The sequence below is a fragment of the Dendrobates tinctorius genome, unplaced genomic scaffold (assembly GCF_039654945.1).
Source record: "Dendrobates tinctorius isolate UK_male_01 unplaced genomic scaffold, ASM3965494v1 ptg000014l, whole genome shotgun sequence".
Classification (NCBI taxonomy): Eukaryota; Metazoa; Chordata; class Amphibia; order Anura; family Dendrobatidae; genus Dendrobates; species Dendrobates tinctorius.
The window spans coordinates 26,240,943-26,263,218 of NW_027361682.1; positions in this window are offsets into that span (position 1 = coordinate 26,240,943).

A 22,276-nucleotide genomic window follows, 5' to 3' on the forward strand; every position below is an offset into this window, starting at 1 on the left:
GAGATTTTCACATATATGTGCTCTTTTGATGACCAACCATCCACAAAATCAGACATTCATCATTTTTCATCTAACTCTAGAAACTGTGGGTCTGAATGCTTTTTTGAAGGGGTTAATGACATCTCCAACCATTTTAGGGATACGAGTTTTGCATTCGGGTAGGTGTGCATTATGGTGGGGCCATGTTAGTGGCTTCGTTAAAAGCCCTAAAAAGCGAGACTCAATAAGGCACATGGAGTCACTTTGTGCTCTCTGCCCTCGGGGTCTATTCTTCGATGGATGGCCATGCTTTTGCTTCCGCCTAAGATGGACAGTGCCAAAACAGAGGCCAGACAGAGCACAAAGTGACACAGAATCATGGCTTCAACAGGGGGTTTCGTCAAGATCCCACTTTTTTAGAGCTGCAGACAAAATCCTCCTCGTAGCCGCCTTAGTCATCGGAGTACAGCTTGCCTTTGTTATATACCCTGAATTTTCTTCTGTGAGGTTAGCGCTCCTGTTACCAGAAGCATTCTCCAAGATTTGGGGTTATGCCACAGTGCGGAGTCCCCGGCACATGAGGGGGGAGATCTTCACTCCTCTCCTTCCTTCTTTATCTCTAACATCTGTCTCTGGCTTCGCTTCCAGCTCCCTCTGAGCCATTTCCATGACATGAGAGGCTCACGCTGCTATGGGCTTAATGAACAGACAGACCACATTTGTCCTGCAAAATAAGTTGTCAGACAGTTGAGATCAGTGGGGGAAATGGGACAATCTGTAACAGAACAGCAGCGGTTCCTGCCTGGCTGCCCACATTGTGTTTATTTGCAGTGTCACCATGTAACGCTCCATGGACCGATGTGAAATCTAAACATAGAGGACAACACAGACATGGAAATCGGTGCGGTACACATCAGTAATTTGCAAGCTCATTGGATCAGATCATTATTTTAACATTCCTTCCACCCATACACGTAATACAGATGTAGTTTAGAATCTGTTACTAAACTTCTTGGTACTGTTGCATGAAATTGGAGGTGCTCTAGGGGCCTATAGATGGGTGCTGGATTACAAATCTGTGCCACATCATACCTCCCAAATTTGGAAGACCAGAAAAAGGGGACAAATAATGTGGCGAGAGCCATCTGGGGCAAATTTTGGCCACATCCCTATCCATGCTTATTTACCATTATTTTCTACCATTTGCAGGAGGAGATGTCAGAGGGGGCTGGGAGTCAGCAAAATTCAGCAGACGCTCGAGACTGCAAAGCGTAGACCCAAATCAGGGACGGTCCGCTGTATCCGGGACAGTTGGGACTAGAGATGAGTAGATCGATTCACGGGACTTCGGTCCCGTGTCCAGGTCAGTGGCGGCTAGATGGGAGGCCACTAATGTCTTACTTTCTGGCATCTCCGGCTTGCCTTTTGATCACCCAGGGCAGCGTGACATCATCTGTGCGTCCTCATCTCTATTTGGGATCTGTGGATTATTTTTAGTTCCTTCATTCATAGTCGCAGCCGCCAGATTTTTCTCACCATCGCTACATGACTTGTGGCTTCACTACATGACATCTGGCTTTTTTGTGTCTGTAAGGCCATATTCATACTTTGCAGAAATATGTTTTTGCTTTCTGCAAGTATCCGCACCAAACTAAATAACAGTCTTCTCTGGTTATTGCATCTTTGCTGCATTTTTTATGCCTTTTCCCCCTTATTTGATGCGATTTTGGTGCAGATGTGAAGCCGCGTTTTTAATGTGCTTTTTATAGTGCAGAAAAGCTTTGTCTCTGCACTTAAAAAAAGTAAATTCTACATGTGTTTTTTTAGGCTCCATATAGAAGACAAGAGAGAAAAAAAGCACCAATACCGCACAGTTCAGCAGCGTCTTTAGACCACGGGCAGCGCAGTTTTCATAAAATCACATCCACTTTGCTTGGACAAATAAATGCAGCATTTACGCTACATGTGAACACGGTCCACATTTCTAAGCAAAGTGGATGTGATTCCTTGAAATCTTTGCTCTCTGTGCATCTAAAGACGCTGGTGAACTCTGCAGTTTTGGTGCATTTATTCCTGTATAGGCTTCTTCTGAAAAAAAAACACATTGAAAAAGAACGCTGTTGCATTTTTAAGAGCTGAATCAAAGTTTTTCTTTACTATTAAAAAAAAGCGTTAAAAAGTCTGCTTCCTATCTGCACCAAAATCGCATCTAATAAGGGAAAACGCATAAAAGAAACAAAGCAAACATGCAATAATCAGAGGAGATTGTTATTGTGTGTGATGCGGACAACTGCAGAAAAAAAGCAGCAGAAAGCATTTACGCTATGTGTGAACACAGCCTCAGCGTTACTGTTGTATTACATTATTTATGGGTTTAAAAGAGGAAAAATATCAATCATCCATATTTTTAGGTCATTTATCAATTCCCTTAAATTATCTGATCACTGAGTTGTGTGAGTTTTTAAGATTACAGGGACATAAAATATGTACCATAAATGTTATTTGCTGATTTAAGATGTTTATTATTTGAAAAGAAAAACATGAAAAATGACTATTCTTTTATCTATCATGTATTTTTTATATTTTTTTTTGTAATTTTATAAGATGAAAAAATCTTTTATTCTCTTTCTACAAGTACATAGAAATAAACTGCTGTGTACAATGTATCAGTACAATCTGCCTGTGGAGTCAGAGCCTGCAATACAGATCAAGTATACAAAATTCTCCCATTACATCACCAGAGCATGTGGCTCAATCACTTTAGCTCCTGCTTACAATGTTGAAGAATGTGGACTCAAATACCGAGGAGACTCTCAAAAAGACAAAAATGACATTTTTTTAATTGCTTTTTATTATTTTTAGTAGTTTTATAGGAACAAACAAAATATGCCTATTTCTTCATCTCTAGTATACAGGAAACATAGAAATACGTTGTTATATACAATTATGTCTATGTATAATAGTATAATCTGTGTCTGAGCTCACTGCCTGCAATACAAGTTAAGATTACCAAAATCTTCCAATCTACATCACTGAGGGCAGTGGCGAGTTGGAGATCCAATTACAGGAGAGGGGTGAATATTATAATTTAATTTATGCACCGAGAGATGTCATAAAGAGGTGAGTATCAGAAGCTGGGACAAAAACCCTGACGTGGCTGTACTGAGCCCTCAAATCGGGACAGTCCCTCTGAATCCGGGACGCCGGGGAGCTGGCCGCATATAATTTTTCAAAAAGGTGCAAATATCGGATGCATCATAATTGATAACATTCAAGAAGAAAACTGGCGTTCCGCCATCAATAAATTCCTCCAGGTGTAATTTAAAGCTTTCTGGCATTCAGCGTCCAATAATTCTGAGCTTTAGTCTCTTTATCTTGTAAATGTATATGGCAAGATTATAGCTTAAGCAGGTTGTGTGGACATCTGTCTGAATCATAAGGAGTAGGAGTATGGGATGAAACCCTGATTCCAGTGATGTGTCACTTACTTGGCTGTGTGTTGCTGTTTCAATACAATCAGTGTTTTGTCATTAGGATATTATCACTGCAGAATAGCTGTCTTGTGCCCCCAACACTGATCAGCAGCTTTCTGTCCACATACATTGTACACAGAAAGCTGCCAGTTGGTGAAGTGGGCGGGGTTATACAGAGCTCAGTATTCCGAGCTCTGCTAGATCTGCAGCAGAGGAAACTGTGATTGTATCGCAACTGCTTCACCCAGTAAACTAAGTGACATATCGCTGGAATCAGGGTTACTGTCCTCATATCATCCTGCTGTCAGATTACATAAAAAAAAAAGATTATGACAAATTCCCTTTAACAAACTGAGATAATCTCTGCCGGTGACTAATGTCACCACAGAGGGAAGTTTTCCACTGTAACGAGCAAAAATATAAAATCTGGCGATGTTTTTCTCTTGTTCGCGCGTCTCTCCATTCCCGAAATATGGCCTCCTCTGCCCTATAAATAAATCTGTTCCCACGCTTTAAAGAAAAACATAAATGAAAACGATAAATAAATGTGGCGCCATTAAAAACTACAGGTCTGCACGTAAAAAAATGAGCTCTCAATGGAAAAAATAAAACGTTACGGGTTTTTTTCATCTCATTTCGATTCCCCCTCCCCTTTCCTCATAACATTATATGGTATAATGATTGGTGTCATTCAAAACTACAAATAAATAAGTCGTCATATGGCTATGTAGGTGGAAAAATTAAAAAAAAATGACGGCTCTTAGAAGAATCAGAGGAAAAAATGAAAGTGCAAAAAAAACTGTTAGTGATGGAAAAGGGTTAAAGTAAAAGGCATGCCAAATAATATATATATATATATATATATATATAAAACTGAATGTATGTTTGTGTGTATCACCAACCAATCACGAAGCATCTTTTATTTCACCAGAGCTGTTCAAAAGAAGCTGAGCTGTGATTGGTTGCTATGAGCAACAGTTTTCCTTGCAACCAATCACTAAGCATCTCTCTTTTCACCAGAGCTGGTTAACACTAGCTGAGCTGTGATTGGTTGCTATGAGCAAGTTTTCCCACTTGACGACGCCTCAGCAGACACTGACATGGTGGGAGAAATCTAGCATCCCTGGGAACATAAGCTCCCAGACATTGTCTGCTCCCCAAAAAGGAGCAGAGAGCACATGACTGAAATGAATCCTCCCTCCCGTGCCCATATACACATCACACATCCTCCATCCTATAAGCACATCTTCCCTCTTAAAGGGATCATTGGTATGGAAGTCAGAGCAAATCCATCCAGCGCCTTGGTTTTCACCCCAGACCTCTCTTAATGGGATCCCCAGTATGGAAGTTAGGACCGTTCCACTCAGCTCTGTGGTTCTGATCCCTGGGTCTCTTAAAGGGATCATTGGTATGGAAGTTAGGGTAAATCCACTCTGCGCTTTGGTTCTGACCCCAGGCCTTTCTTAAAGGGATCTCCGGTATGGAAGTCAGGGCAAATCCATCCGGCGCTTTGGTTCTGACCCCAGGCCTCTCTTAAAGGGATCTCCTGCATGGAAGTTAGGGCAAATCCCTCAGCGCTTTGAACCTGACACCAGGGTTCTATTAAAGGGATCATTGGTATGCAAGCCAGGGCAAATCCACTCAGCGCTCTGGTTCTGATGCCAGGCTCTCTTAAAGGGATCCCCAGTATGGAAGTTAGGGTAAATCCCTCAGCGCTCTGATTCTCAGCCCAGGCTTCAATTAACGGTATCTTTGGTATGGAAGTCAGGGCAAATCCACTCAGCGCTCTGGGTCTCACCCAAGTCCCCTCTTAAAGGGATCATTGGTATGGAAGTGAGGGCAAATCCACTCTGTGCCTTGGTACTGACCCCAGGCATCTCTTAAAGGGAACTCCGGTATGGAAGTTAGGGTAAATCCCTCAGCGCTCTGATTCTCACCCCAGCCTTCTATTAAAGGGATCATTGGTATGGAAGTCAGGGCAAATCCACTCAGCACTTTGGTTCTGACGCCCGGCCTCACTTAAAGGGATCCCCAGTATGGAAGTTAGGACCGTTCCACTCAGCTCTCTGGTTCTGACCCCAGGCTGATGGGATGATGTGAGATATTAGGGGTAGTAGTCCGGTGGCTCTGGCTGATGGGATGATGTGGGATATTAGGGGTAGTAGTCCAGTGGCTCTGGCTGACGGGATGATGTGGGATATTAGGAGTAGTAGTCCGGTGGCTCTGGCTGATGGGATGATGTGGGATATTAGGGGTAGTAGTCCGGTGGCTCTGGCTGACGGGATGATGTGGGATATTAGGGGTAGTAGTCCGGTGGCTCTGGCTGACGGGATGATGTGGGATATTAGGAGTAGTAGTCCGGTGGCTCTGGCTGACGGGATGATGTGGGATATTATAGTGAATGTGGCTCTGCGGAGTGGGCGGGGCTATACACTCAGCTTTATATAGATATAATCATTATAATTTGTCATAACTAACCGTAGTTAGTTACTCTTCAGCTAGTAGTAAATATTTTCCAAAAACGCTGCAAAAAAAAAAAAGCTGCGAAACCTGCCTGTTGTTGGCCTTTCCTATTGCTTTTTAAGGATGAAAAAGCCCTAAAAAACATACTGAATTTAAAAAAAAACAAAAAAAAACTGTTGTTCTCAAATTTAGACCGGAATAAAAAAAACAAGCGCATGTATGAGATTTCTAAATCATAATTTCAGAAATCATTATAATTTGTTATAACTAACTGTAGTTAGTTGCTATGCCCGGGCAGCGCCGGGCTCTTCAGCTAGTTATTCATAGAACCCTGTTCTGTCCCATTTATTATCAAGACTGGATCATGCTCTATAAATCTCAGCCATCGAGTATTTGAGTCCTGTCCAAAATCTGCACACAACCTAATTTCTGCCCTCTCTGTGTCCCAGCGCTTTTTCTTTTCCGGTGTGAGCCGCTGGCCGGTGCCTCCGGTAGCAGAAAGGTTAATGCAAACCATTGTATTGTGTTTCACTTAGTCTGGTTTTGCTTAAATTGCTGGGAAAAAACCCACAGCACAGAGAGAGCCAGTAACTGGTTTTGGGAGTTTGCCTCACTCGGACTATTCCGGCTTTTATATGATATCTCCTAGATCTGATGAGCAGGTCGGAGGCTGAATTACAACACGTCAAGCAGCAGAACAGGAACAGATACCAAGAAGGCTTTAGATAAGAATCGCTCGTCGCTGCCCCCTTCTGCCCCGGATTATTTTCAGATTGGTTTTAGCGGAATCAATGATCCTATTCTCTTTTAGGCTCGCTGGGGGAAAGTGAGACATTACATGTTAAGGAAGAGAGAGTTCACCTGCTTATCCATGTCACCGATAGTGGGCCTGGTGAAATCATTATTATGGGACCGTATAATAGTAAATCCAACTCTTCGTAGATTATAGGGCCACATGTACGTGGTACTATTATTAGGGCTCCCATTCCAGTAGACGGGGTCTGTGCTGAAGCTCCATCTGTCTCCAGTTTTACACCATATATTGCTTTCACATCCAACACAAAAACTCATGGCTTGCTCTATCAGAAGGGAAATATGGCATCCAACAGAGCTTGTAAGGCAAGAAGCACACAGAGGCCGCGCATCCTTGGTTCTGCCATGTGCGTGAGGCATGAGGGCATGTTGACACACACACCATTACCCCAGGGTCTTCTATGCTTATCAGGTAAAAGATTACTGTAAGGTCCTCCCATTGGAAATGTTGCCCTTCTACAGTCCATGACCATTCTCTGCTACTCTACAACCACTCTTTCCCCCTCTCAATGCTCTGATTTTAGTCTCTGCTCGCCAGCCCGATTTCCACAAAGTTTCACCAGGACCTACAAGATTTGCGCTTCTTCTTCCAGAAGTCCATTAGATGTCTACGTTTTTTACGCTGTTTCTTTTTCTTCTCAGATTTTTTTCTCACGAGGGCTCTCCTTATTGTTCCAGAAGGTCTCTTCTTTTTCAATACGATCACTTCTTTTTCCAGGTTGGAGTTTACTTCTTTTTTTCCCCCATCAAGTTCTCTTCTCTTTCGTGGAGCCTCTGGGGAGTTTCGGGAAAGTTGAAGAAAAAAATGTATTTTTTGTTCTACTAATATTTGCATAGATTTTATCCTTATAGTTTCCATATTTGACCCAATAGCCTGTTGTATTTATTCTCATCTTATGTTTCTTTTACTCTTTTCAAAACTTTCATGAACCATCCATATGATGTGGGGGGTTTTTGCGGAGCTCCACAAAGCTTTATATATGGTCATCCTGGTGGTGCAAAAGGTAGTCTAACATTGTGCAAGTTTAAGAGATGAGAAGATGAGAGCCGATCCTGGGCGAAGCGATCAATTCTGGTGAAGACAGGGTAGTCCTAAATTAAAAACTCTCCCTGATTACACAATGAATTGGTGGTTGTCATAACTGGTTATCTTGTTTCTGCCGAACATAATCTAAGGTCGGTGGTGAGGATGTGGGCTCAATAACACAAGGGGTCACATATTTTTATATACTTATATAATGGTAAATTAATCCATATAGTGGGCTATGTCTAAAGTCATGTAATATAAATATGGGGAAAAGAATCCTATTGATACCTGATTGACAAGCCCTTATTCCCCAGATTTAGGCAGTCACATTTCTCCAATCCAGCATTGCCTTCCCGTAAGTAGGACTCCCGCATCTTGTTTGCTGTTCTTGTATTTAAAGTAAAGGAACGTTTCTTAGGTTTGTGTCCCTTCATTACCATAGCTGGGCCAGTAAGGGGACCAGGTCAGCAGGATCTTATACAGGAGAGGGCACATAAAGTCAGGTGTGCTGCAAGGGAACAAGCTCGGCCCGAACAGACGGTCGATTCTGCGCCTGCCAAAAACTGCTGAGCCTCATAGGTGGCCACAATATAGGATTACATGTCTGTTTGGGGTCAGGCTGTGCACTTCCTATCCCTGCAGGTTACATCCTGGTTTTTGCAATATCTTTTTTTTCTATTTTTACTCCTTTTCTCTTTTAATATTATTATTTTGACGAACAGTGTGAATCTCAGTGGTCTGGTGATGGAATATAGTCTTACGCCAAGAGTCCACAAAGCTCAGCTGTCACCCCCGCTAACAACTCCTGATAGTGACCCACAAATAAGGGGATACTGTATATCGCCATATAAATCATGTATATAACTGAAACTCGGAACACCATCAAACTGAATTTCACGTGTGAATTCTTACTTAGAATCCTGATGTCTTGACTTCTATGTTGTCTTCTCTGACTTGTTTCCCGTAAGATGGCATTGTAGCTAGGAAAAGATGGTATGGCACCCTCACCTGCTACTTCCACACACCTAGAAGTTCACTAAATTTTACCCCATAAATGTAAATTAACCTACACAGCACTCTACTATACACCTAAATAGCACTGCTATACAAAACCTCAGGAAAAAATTAAGACGTCAAACTAAGCCTCAGATTTAATTCAGACCTTAGTACCCAAATTATTTGAAACTTTAGACCAGACCTCAAAATTAAATCAGACAAATTCCAATTTGGAAACCATTATTTTTTTGCTCATTTACTTTTTAAATGTAAAATTACACAACCTTCTGAATGGTTTTAATTATGAATTTTACTGCTGTAGAGTTTGTCTAACTCCTGTACTTAGCTGGCTGTCCTGCTGCTTCTGGAAGAGATTGCTCCTGGCTCTGATAGCTCCCTCTGCTGCTAACTCCTTTCTCTCTGTGTTAGAGATTGCAGTACGGAGGGGACGTAGATTGTGCACACATACTTGGAGGCATCTATGTTCTCTCAAGGAGGGTAGATCACGCAGGCTGTGCTGTTTCAATGCATATGGAGAGAAAAGAGCACGCACAGTGCAGTCTGCAAGGAGAGAGAATTAATAACAGACTCTGTATCTGGTCAGAGAGTGAGAAACACACCCACTAGAGACTCTGCAGGGTGAGGCAAATCGCACACTTCCTAGCATTATTATTATTATTTATTTATATAGCGCCATTAATTCCATGGTGCTGTACATGGGAAGGGGTTACATACAACGTTATAGATATCGTTAACAGTAAACAAATTTACAATGACAGACTGGTACAGAGGGGAGAGGACCCTGTCCTTGTGGACTTACATTCTATGGGATAGTGGTGAAGAGACAGAAGGTCGAGGGTAACATCAATATCTTCCAGAATAAGTTCAGTTTCACATGTCCATGAAATATGGACTGTGTTTGGATTAAAATACTCGACCCAGCTAGCTCAAATCAGGAAACGCAGCATTCGGGCCGGGTTTTCCGATCGCAATATCGTCCGTGTTTCACAGACGAGTGAGTTAGGATAAGGAGAAATACATCAAAAATGAAGTTGTGCTGATACACGAGAGCTAGTGAAGGTGACAGCATCCTGGAAACACAAATCTCAAATTCAGCCTGTATTACCGGAAGGACACATTCACATTAAAAATGTCTGAAACTAGTAGAAAGTGGGTCTGAAAATTAATTAAAAGGTTTTTCCACTTTCAGAATATTGTGGTCCTTAACTGCAGTTTGTTTAAAAATGTCCTGTACTCAATGTCCCCAGGCCCAACGGTAAGTCTCCACCGCTGCTTCTGGTATCTTGACAGGTCAGCAGCCAATTACTCAGCTGTAGTCATCACACCCTGCACAAAGATCGGCTGTCATTGTGACGTTAGCGCTGCGGCCAATATTAGATACCGAGAGCACAATCGGAGAGTCTGTCCTGAACCTGGGGAAGGTGAGTAAAGGATGGTTTGCTTGTATTTATAACACACTGTGCATGGGTATTGGTGTTTTCTAAAAGAGGACAACTCCTTTAACTTTGCAAACTGAAATGGTGCAACTTTTTTAACCCAAAGAAAAAATGCATTTTATACGCCAAAAGTGTCTCAAGAATTAGACATGGCTGATCTCTTCCAACAGCGACACCCCTGTCTACAGGTTGTAAGTGGTATTTCAGCTCTGTTATTTGCCTTATATAAATTATACTAATTATATACTTTTCTGTGCATCTAGTAGTAAACCTCCCCTAAGACAAGAAGTATATAAAAGTCAGATTTAGAGTCACACACCTGAGTGGTGGCACCATGCCCAGCAGCCAGAGGCTGTTCCAAAACCCTTATCAGCCCTAGTTTCCGCGTATCAATCATCGGCTTGTTTCCATGTATCTCTCATCCGCAGACTTTAATTCGGAGTTCTCTGGCACAGGGGCCTGGGAGGAATTTGCTCCCTCTGTCTCTCCCTGTTTGTTTATCCGTTGTAATTATACACGGTGCAAAGTGTTCACTTGGGGGATAATGAGTCAAGGCATAATTATCACTCGGGCCCCCGCAGCGCTGCAAACATTTCATGTTCTATTAACACACAATATTCCAACCCGTAGCCCCATGAAATGGGTTATATATGTGGATATCAGCTCAACATAGGATTAATATACTATGTCTGTAATGTCAGTAACTATCCTGAATCATAATTTTCATCCCAGCTCTGTGATTTCAGTATTTAAGGCCCATTTATTTGGGGCAATAATCAGAAAATGTCTATAAGACTACCTGTTCCTGATCATTGCTTCGGCTGATCAGCTGGCAAACAAGCAAAACCCTTGTTCATGCTGGCGATGAAATCATCATTGTCGGCAGCACATTGTCATGTGTTAACAGAAGATTTGCTGCCGACAAGAACAGTGCTGTATGGGGGTGAAGTGATGGTCGGGGACCACAACAATGCAGGGAGACTACAGTACACAAGATGAGGTGCAAGCAACAAAGGGTTAATTTATTTACAGGCAAGGAATGCAGTGTTTAGGAAAATGCAGAAACAGGGGTATGCTATGGAAACAGACAATATTTTTTAGCTGGGCCGTCAGACAGCACGGAGCACCAACTATGACATCTCAGTGTATTTATCCAACTGGCAAGACAACACAGTAAAGTAATGTATGATGCTACATTAACTATAGCCTATCTGGCCTCTGCTAACCAGGCCACACGGTTGCCGTGCTCTATCTATTGCAGCCTATCTTAAACCCTAGCATGTGCACAGAAGAGGTTAACACTCACAGTAGCGTTAGTATCTTAGTCCATTCCCGGGGGCCTGCAGCTTTGCAAGATGGTGCGCACATCTTCCTGGAAGCTCTGTGCAACGTGGTCTTTTCCTTGTGTGCAGGTCCAGTGATGCTCCTAGAAACGGTGGATTCCCTCTTCTGGATTCCTTTCTTGTCTTTTCTTCGTTGCTCCCCACGGCAACATAGGAAAGCCACCTTGTTATCCCCAGAATAGTTTACAAAGTCACAGTCTCAGACTAAACGTTATTTTCCTCACAGCTCCAGGCAGGTACGTCTGCTTCCTGCAGAAATCTCGGCTCTCAACTCACACACAGAAAAGCAGTCCCTCCCCTCTCCAGTGCTGGCAGAAGAAACCACACAGTCTTTACTGCAGGAGAGAGAGAATGTCCTATTGCTCTAACCAAGGGGGGTGCTGTCTCTTAAAGTGGCAGCTTGTCTCTATGGTCCATAGCAATGCCACCCACTTACATGCCTCCCTACTTAAAGCTGGTCATCCTCAACATCACAGCATCAAGGCTGCAGTGGGCTAGAGACACTTGCAATGCGAAACAGCACCTATAGGGGAGAAAACACAAGCGGAGAAACAGACAGAGAACACTGTTCTATGTATCGGGCTGGTGGAACCTCTGTAGTAGACCTCTGGGATCTCCAGATGTCTTGACTATCTTCCAGAGGAATACTTGCTGCAGGAGTTGTAGTAAGCTCTTGTCTGGACTCATCGTCATATGGCGGCAGTGGTACTTCCAGAAGATTACCATCTTTGTCCGGCTGAGGGCCCCCCACGTTGTCAGGGCCGATCCACCATTCATCATTGATTTTACCAGCAGGCAAGACAGGTTCAGGAGGTGGAGCATCAGCCTCAAGCGGCACTGGTACAGGACGGGCCTGCCGCAGCATATTTCTGTGGAACACTCTAGGGGCAGACACCCCATTCTCAACCTGCACCTTGTAGACCGGATCATCAGCATACACTCGCTCGATTACTTTGTAAGGCTGTATTTCCCATTTCTCGCTTAGCTTACCCTTAGGGCGTTTCTCTCTAATACCTGGTCCCCGGGATAGAGCGGTATCTCCTGAATCGGTTTATGGCCCGTATGCTCTTTCTCCTGTAGCTGCTGACCCACCAACCGCGGTATTGTTTGCAATCGTTGCCGATGTTACTTTGCCCATGAAGTGACGGTTCCCTCCATCAGCTCTTCTGACTGTTCTAACTTCATCTCAATGATCTCTCGTCCAGCTCTTCCAAACAGCAGCAGATACGGGGTGTAACCCGTGGTGGAATGGACCCGATTGTTGTAGGTCCAGACCAACTCTGGCAGGTAGTCTGGCCAGCATGACTTCTTGTCCTCTTCCAACATCCTCAGCATTTGCAGCAAGGTTCGGTTGAAGCGTTCACATGCTCCGTTGCCTTGAGGGTGGTAAGGGGTGGTCCGGGACCGCTCGATGCCATACAAATGATACAGTTCTTCCAACACCTTGCCTTGGAAACATGCACCTTGGTCAGAGTGGATGCACTATGGGCACCCATACACTCGGATGAAGTCTTGACAAATGGCCTGCGCCGCCGACTCGGCAGTCTGATTTCTGGTCGGGGAGAATACCGCAAACTTGGAGAAATGGTCGGTCATCACCAAACAGTACTGTGGCCCCCGGGCTGAGTGTCCCACGAGGAGATAGTCGATCATCAAGACTTCCAGTGGTTCCTTAGTATGTATGGTCTGGATGGGTGCCCTTTGTTCAGTACTCTTAACGAGGTCACATACCCAACACTGCCAGCAGACCTCTTCTACCATGGACTCCAACCGGGGGCAGTACACGTACCATTGTAACCACTGGTAGGTTTTTGTGGACCCGAAGTGGGCGCCGAATTCGTGGGCTTCTTTAGCCACTTCCTGGGCCATTCCTCCTGGGATGACCACCTGCCACCTTACTTCAGTGTCTTTCGGCTGATGTCTCTTGCGATATAGCACCGATTCTTGCACTTCCAGCCTATCCCACTGGTGTAAGACACTCTTCTTCTCAGCGTCCAGACTATCCCTCTCTTGTTTGCCTGGATTCCGCTTCTGTGCTACCCAGCATTTCATCTCTCTCAGGTCTTCTTGAAAACATCTCCATTCTTCATTGGTTCTCCCAGAGATTGGGGTAGCCTGCAGGCCTCCCTACTTGACTGGACAGCAACCACTGGGGTCCTGAACTTACGGAAGTCTGGGGTTTCTTCCTCTTCGAGTTGTTCATTGAGATCCCCCACTGGTGTTTCCACCATCACTTGTGACAGGCCGCCGGCATTTGCATTGTCAGTGGTAGAGCGATAACAGATGGTAAAGTCAAACTTGGCCAGGCGAGCCACCCACTGTTGTTCCGAGGCCCCCAATTTAGCATTCTCAAGGTGGGCCCAGGGGGTTATTGTCCGTTTGAACTTGAATCTTGAACCCTGCCAAGAAGCCCGCAAACTTCTCTGTCATGGCCCACACCAGGGCCAAGAGCTCTAACCGGAAAGAGCTGTAATTGTGAAGGTTTCTTTCGCTGTCTCGCAGGGACCTGCTAGCATACCAGATGACTCTCTCATGTCCATCCTGTATTTGGAAAAGTACTGCACAGAGTCCATGAAGGCTACCATCTGTGTACAACAAGAATGGTTGATCGAAGTCTGCCATAGCCAAAATTGGGGCTGAAGTAAGAGCATTCTTTATAGCCTGGAAGGCCTCATTTTGCCACTGATCCCAAGGGATGCACTGGGTCTTCGGCACTCCAGCGGTCACCCTCAACAGTTCATTCAGGGGACCCGCCACCTTTTCAAAATCTTTGACAAACCGTCGGTAGTACCCGGCGAGCCCAAGGAAGGCATGGAGTTCCCTCACTGTTTGAGGGACTGGCCAGTTCTGGATAGCAGCCACTTTTTCCGATGAGGGTAGAACTCCGTCTTGTGGCACTATGTGGCCTAGGTACTCGATTTCTTTCTTGAAGAGGTGGCATTTCTTTGGCTTCACCTTCAGATTATGAGCCCGCAGTCTTCCAAGTACCTGTCCAAGCTGGGCAAGATGGTCTTCGAACGAGGCAGAGAACACAATGATGTCATCCAGGTAGATCAGGGTAGCCTCAAAGTTTAAGTCTCCCAAACACTTTTCCATCAGCCGTTGAAACGTGCCTGGAGCTTTGGAGAGCCCGAAGGGCATCCGGTTAAACTCAAACAATCCCATAGAGAGGATGAAGGCGGTTTTTGCCTTGTCTTTTTCTGCCACTGCTACTTGCCAGTATCCGTTTGCTAGGTCCAAGGTGAAGAAGTACTTTGCTTTCCCCAATGCTGTCAAGGATTCCTTGATGCGGGTTAACGTGTATGAGTCTCGCACAGTGCAAGAATTGAGTTTCCTGTAATCGACACAGAACTGGATGGTCCCATCCTTCTTCTTGACGAGCACCACCAGGGCCGCCCAGGGGTTCTGTCTACTCTGCACTACTCCTGAATCCAGCATCTGCCCAAGTAATGTCTTTTCCTCTTGATACATCTTGGGTGAGATTTGCCAGTATCGTTCTCGAATTGGACGAGCGTCCCCGGTCAGTATCTCATGTGTGATCGCTTTGGTACAGCCAAAATCTTCGGTGAGATGAGCGAATGCGGCCTGATTTTCCCACAGCATAGCTTCTATCGCCTGCACATGCTCAGGGCCTAGGGCCTTCACATCCACTTCTGTTATGATTGAGTCACCGAGGAGGAAAAAACAAAACACAAGCTCAGCCCAGAAAATCAGAGAGGTTGGAAACTAGCAGATTGCAGACCCCTAATCCTATCACACAACTAGCAGTAGCTGTGGAGTGTTCCTACGGTGATCCTAGACACCTCGTCACAGCCGGAGATCTACATAAGCCTAAAGAGAGAAAAGGGAAAAACTGACTGCCCCAGAGCAGACCCCAAAGCAATAGGCAGCCCCCAACATATAATAACGGTGAAGCAAGATGAAAACACTAACACAGATAGAAAGATAGGTTGAGCAAACAATGGTGCCCAAGCTAACTAAAAAGGACAGGACAGAAAAGCTGCTGTCTGCAATCCGAGAAAACCCTGCTAAAAATATTACCAACACAACTGATAAGCAAAAAGGACCCTGAAGTCACTAGACTTCAAACCCTATATCAGCACTCAGAATATTCTGGAAGCAGAGCACAAGAGAACACTGATCAAGGAAAAAGAATCCAGCACACCCCCGGCCGGGGATGGCTGAACTCCAAAAAACAAAGTAAACAAAACCAAAACTAATAAGTTCAATAGCAGAGCAAAAACTTACCTTTGGGAAGCAGGAATCAGACTGGTCTCCAAGAATCCAGCAGAGAAATCACCAGCGACTCAGAAGGGCGTCGGCTGCCTTATATCCAGTCTGAAGTTCCCGTTACCCAGTCACCATCCACCTGATCAGGTGTTTAGTTTCTTTCATCTAAATCAGCCTCACTACCTTCCTTCACCAGAAGAGGGAGATCCTCGGACACAAAAGATGAATGAACAGATGAGCTCACAACACACTTCCATTTGATCCAGGATGACCCGGCCATTCCACTCTGGGGATGTAGTCTCTTCGGGCCCCGCAGTGACTACCAGAGTCCACCCCGTACCTTCTATCGGCAATAAAGACCTCTCCTTTTGACGCACCACTTCGCCCTTGTGTAGGTACTCCCAGGCCAGATCTGTCCCTCACGGCAAGGTAACCTCCCCGTGGCCCACGTTCAAAGCTCTCATGGGGACTTGTCCTCGCTGGACCACTGCTATCGTACGAGCTATCATGACTTCTTGGTCTGCTCCTCCACCTACCTGTTATGATTGAGTCACCGTAGGAGGCAAAAACAGAAATGCTAGCTAAGTCCAGAAAACCAGAGAAGTTGGCAGCTATCGGATTGCAGACCCCTGAACCTATCAACACAACTAGCAGTAGCCGTGGGGGGTTCCTACGATGCCCTAGACCCCTCAATCACAGCCGGAGAATTAAATAGGCCTAAAGAAAGAAAGGGGAAATCTAAACTGCCCCAGAGCAGACCCCAAAGCAATAGGCAGACCCCAACATATAATGACGGTGAAGCAAGATGAAAATACTAACACAGACAGAAAGATAGACTGAGCAAAGAGGGGCCCAAGCTAACTAGATAGAAAAGGACAGGAAGGCTGCTGTCTGCAATCCGTACAAAACCCTATCAAAATAAGAGCCTGTGAAAAAGGCCCTGAAGACGCTAGGCTTCAAAAAGCTATGTCAGTACTCAGGAATATACTGAAGACAGAGCTAAAGGCAAAAGGAGATTCAGCTCACCCCAGCAGGGAATGGCAGAATACTGAAAAGCAAGGAAAACAAAAAACAAAACAAAAAGCTAACAGGCAAAACAGAAAACTTAGCTTAGAGGAGCAGGAATCAGACTGGTGTCCTAGAAGTCCACAGAGAAATCACCCGCAGGGCAGAAGGGCATCGGCAGCCTTATATCCACTCCGTGACTCCACTCAGCCAGTCATCCTCATTAGACTCAGGTGCCTGATAATCAGGCTCATTACCTTCCTTTACCAGAATAGGGAGTTCACCAGACCCCAGTGACGAAGGGGAAAATGAACTCACAACAGTACCTCCCCCTTGAGGAGGGGTCACCGAACCCTCAACCACGCCACCAGGGCGATCAGGGTGAGCCCGATGAAATGCACGCACCAATCTTTTGGCATGAATATCAGAGGCAGAGACCCAGGAATTATCCTCCTGACCTTCCACTTAACCAAATACTGGAGTCTCCGTCTAGCCAGACGGGAATCCAGTATTTTCTCTACCTCATATTCCATGTTACCTTCAACCAATACAGGGTCTGGAGGTGCCACCCCAGGAACAACTGGTTCAACAAACCTCTTCAACAAGGACTTATGGAACACATTATGGATTTTAAATGTGACAGGAAGAGCCAAACGAAAAGAGACCGGATTAATAATCTCCAAAATCTTGTAAGGTCCAATAAATCTAGGCTTAAACTTAGGAGAAGCCACCTTCATAGCAATATTTTTTGATGATAACCACACCATATCACCAATCTTAAACTGGGGACCAATGGTCCTATGTCGATTGGAAAACCGCTGGGCCTTTTCCTGGGAGAGAGATAACTTATCCACCACTTGGTCCCAGATCTGGTGCATTCTCTCCACCACAGTGTCAACCCCTGGGCAGGCAGAAGGCTCCACCTGCCCTGAAGAAAATCGAGGATGAAACCCAAAGTTACAAAAAAAAGGTGACATCAAAGTGGCAGAACTAGCTCTATTATTTAAAGCAAATTCGGCCAAGGGCAAAAATGAAACCCAATCATCCTGATCAGCGGAAATAAAACATCTCAAATACAACTCCAAGGTCTGGTTTGTTCTCTCTGTCTGCCCATTGGTCTGAGGGTGAAAAGCAGAGGAGAAGGACAACTGAATTCCCAGCTTGGAACAGAAAGTCCTCCAAAATCTAGACACAAACTGAACTCCTCTGTCAGACACAATGTTCTCAGGAATCCCGTGCAAGCGAACCACCTGTTGCAAAAACAGTGGCACCAACTCAGAGGAAGACGGCAACTTAGGGAGTGGTACAGGATGAACCATCTTAGAGAACCTATCACAAATCACCCAAGTAACAGTCATTCTTTGAGAGACCGGCATATCAGAGATGAAATCCATTGAAATATGGGTCCATGGCCTCCTGGGGACCGGCAAAGGCATCAACAACCCACTAGAGCGAGAACAAGATTTAGACCGGGAGCAAGTCCCACAGGACTGCACAAAATTCCTGACATCATGAGACAAGGTGGGCCACCAAAAAGAGCGACTCACCAGATCTCTAGTACCAAAAATACCTGGATGACCAGCCAATGCAGAGCAATGAACTTCAGACATCACTCTCTTCTTCCACTGGTCAGGAACATACAACTTTCCACTGGGACAACGCTCAGGTTTGTCCTCCTGGAACTCTTGCAGAGCAAGTCTCAAATCGGGCGAGATGGCAGAAAGAACTACCCCTTCGCCTAAGATGGTAGCAGGCTTGGTCACCACAGGAGAATCAGCAAAGAAACTCCTAGAGAGGGCGTCTGCCTTGACATTCTTAGTTCCAGGAAGAAAAGAGACCACAAAATCAAAACATGTAAAAAACAAGGCCCACCTAGCCTGTCTAGGGTTCAAGCGTTTAGCCGACTCTAGGTAAATCAAATTCTTGTGGTCAGTGAGGACCACAACTTGATGTTTAGCTCCCTCCAACCAATGTCTCCACTCCTCAAATGCCCATTTCATGGCCAACAGTTCCCGATTCCCCACATCATAGTTACGTTCAGATGGAGAGAACTTTCGGGAAAAGAAAGCACAGGGATTCATTTTATTTTAGATGTTACAGGATCCTTTTGGGACAAAACAGCTCCTGCACCAATCTCAGAAGCATCCACCTCTACCTGGAACGGGAGTGAGACATCAGGTTGCCGCAAAACCGGGGCGGAGGTAAATCTTCGCTTCAGCTCCTGAAAGGAAGCAACAGCCTCAGGAGACCAATTCAACACATCAGCACCCTTCTTAGTCAGATCAGTCAATGGCTTGGCAATACTAGAGAATTTTGCTATAAATTTCCGATAAAAATTAGCAAAACCCAAAACTTCTGGAGGGCCTTCAAAGAAGTGGGCTGAACCCAATCATAAATGGCCTGTACCTTGGCCGGGTCCATTTCAATAGTTGACGGAGACAAAATAAATCCCAAAAATGAAATCCTCTGTACTCCAAAAAGGCATTTCGATCCTTTGACATACAGGGAATTCTCCCTCAAGATCCGGAACACAGTCCGAATATGTTCCACATGAGAATCCCAATCCTTGGAGAAGATCAAAATATCATCCAGATAGATAATCAAAAATGTATCGACAAAGTCTCGGAAAATATCGTTCATAAAGCACTGGAAGACAGAAGGGGCATTAGTGAGCCCAAAGGGCATCACCAGGTACTCAAAAAGTCCCTCCGGAGTATTAAACGCCGTCTTCCATTCATCCCCCTGCTTAATGCGGATAAGATTATACGCCCCCCTGAGGTCAAGCTTGGTAAACTAGCAAGCACCTCTAACTCTAGAGAATAGATCCGAAATCAGGGGTAACGGATACTGATATTTAATAGTAATTTTTTGAGGGCACGATAATCAATACAAGGCCTTAAAGAACCATCCTTTTTGGCCACAAAAAAAAAAACGGCACCTAAGGGTGAAGAGGATGGTCTAATATGACCCTTCTCCAACGCCTCCTTAATAGAGGACCGCATAGCATCGTGCTCGGGTACAGATAAATTGAAGAGCCGACCCTTGGGAAACTTACACCCCGGGCTTAGTTCAATTGCACAGTCATAACTCCTATGCGGAGGCAAGGACGCAGACTCATTCTCACTAAATACATCATAAAAGTCCGCCAAATAGTCAGGAACATCATGCGACTGAGGAGAGGTGGAAAAAACCGGAGCCTCACTAAAGGCACACCGACAACCCCAACTCACCACAGACACAGATTTCCAATCCAAAACTGGATTATGAATTTGCAACCAGGGAAACCCCAGAACAACGGCATCATGCAGACCATGCAATACCAAAAATCTGCAATTTTCTTGATGGTCTGGGGCGACCCGCATGAGCACCTGGGTCCAAAACTGAGGTTTATTTTTAGCCAAAGGAGTAGCATCAATCCCCCTCAAAGGGATAGGCGTCTGCAGAGGTGTCATCGGAAATCCACAACGTTTAGCAAAATCCAAGTCCATTAGGTTTAGCGCTGCTCCCGAATCCACAAAAGCCTTGGCGGAAAATGTGGACAGGGAGCAGATCAGAGTAATTGCCAGAAGAAACTTAGGTTGAACACCACCAACAGAAAACGTGTGTGCAAAGCGTTTCTCTCGTTTAGGACAAACAGAAATAATATGCAAGGCATCTCCACAGAAAAAACACAGCTTATTACGCCTTCTGAACTCCTGACGTTGCGCCTTAGACAAAACTCTATCACATTGCATAGGTTCAGACGTCTGTTCAACCGGTGGCAACACCTCTCGTGCAATCCTGCGTTCACGTAAACGCCGATCAACCTGAATGGCTAATGACATAGAATCGTCCAGACCAGAGGGAACAGGAAATCCCACCATAGTATCTTTTACAGCTTCTGACAAACCCTTCCGAAAGAGAGCAGCCAAGGCATTATCATTCCAGGTAGTAAGGACCGCCCACTTTCGGAACTTTTGACAGTACAACTCTGCAGAATCTCGACCCTGGTTCAATGCCAACAGGGTCTTTTCAGCCTGATCAATAGCATTAGGTTCGTCATACAACAACCCCAAAGCTTGAAAGAATGCGTTCACATTAGTCAGAATAGGATCATCTGGTTTCAAAGAAAACGCCCAATCCTGGGGATCGCCACGCAGCAAAGAGATGACAATTTTAACCTGCTGCCGGAGCTCCCTGACGAGTTAGGCTTCAAGGCAAAAAATAGTTTACAATTATTTTTGAAACTCAAAAATTTAGATCGATCCCCAAAAAATACATCAGGTGTAGGGATCTTTGGTTCAACAGCATGCGAACGAGCAAGGTAGGCGGAAATTCCCCGCACTTCCGCAGCGAGCTGCTCCACATGATCAGACAATTGATTTATCTCCATTGAGAGAAAAAAATATTCCCCCTACGGCCTCAGAGATATAGAGGAAAGAATATACACACACTTTTTTTTTTTTTTTTTTAAACACAATTCTTCCCTGCTATTGAGTACCCTAGGATCTGTGGTATGGCGGGTGTCACGCGGGGCTTAGGTCAACTAAGGCAGAAATACCCGGGGCCCCTGTGATGTCCCTTTAACTAGGGGAAACCCTGTCTGACCCTCAACCCAGGGTTTTTGCTGATGGTGCAAATGCCTGAGCCTCTACCCTTTCCTTATCTCCTGCTCAGCCCTAAGCTTAACCCTCCACCCTCCACCCAGTGAGGAGACAAGCCACCAAAGCCCCAAACAATAAAGACAGACAGGGAGAACTTAAACTGCACCGCACCGCAAACACACAGGACCATACAGTAATGTGAACAGGGCACAACAAAACACAAATATGGGAAGGCGAGAAGGTAACAATGGATCATACGACACCAGATATGAATCTCTCTCTCTCTCCAACACCTCCACTCCAGACCGGAACCACTTGGTATGACACACAAGCTATAATCGGCGATGCCCATAGGCCAGCACGACTATTTAAAGACCGTGGGCGTGACCAAACATCCAACCTGATCTTCAGCTAGATTAACCCCCGATAGCCTGAGAAACTCAAGCCGGCGCCACTGAGGCTATAGTGGACGGAGGTGGAACTACCTCTGCCTGCCGGACGCTGTGGTGTGAATAGCGTCCGACATGACAGTACCCCGTCTTCTACGAGGGACCCCAGGGCCCTCAAGACTCATAGGACCCGGCTTGTCCGGATGACGACGGTGAAAAGAACTGACCAGCCGATCTGCATGTATGTCCGAGGCTGGTACCCAAGACCTCTCCTCCGGACCATACCCCCGCCAGTGTACCAAATACTGAAGAGTACGGCGCACTACTCGAGAGTCCACTACCTTGGAGATCTCAAACTCTAAATCGCCATCCACCATGACTGGAGGTGGCATCGGCGTCGTGTCCACAGAGCCTACCACCTTTTTCAATAAAGCCCTGTGAAACACGTTGTGTATCTTGTATACTGAAGGGAGTTCCAACCGATAAGCAACTGGGTTAATGATGGCAGCAATCTTAAA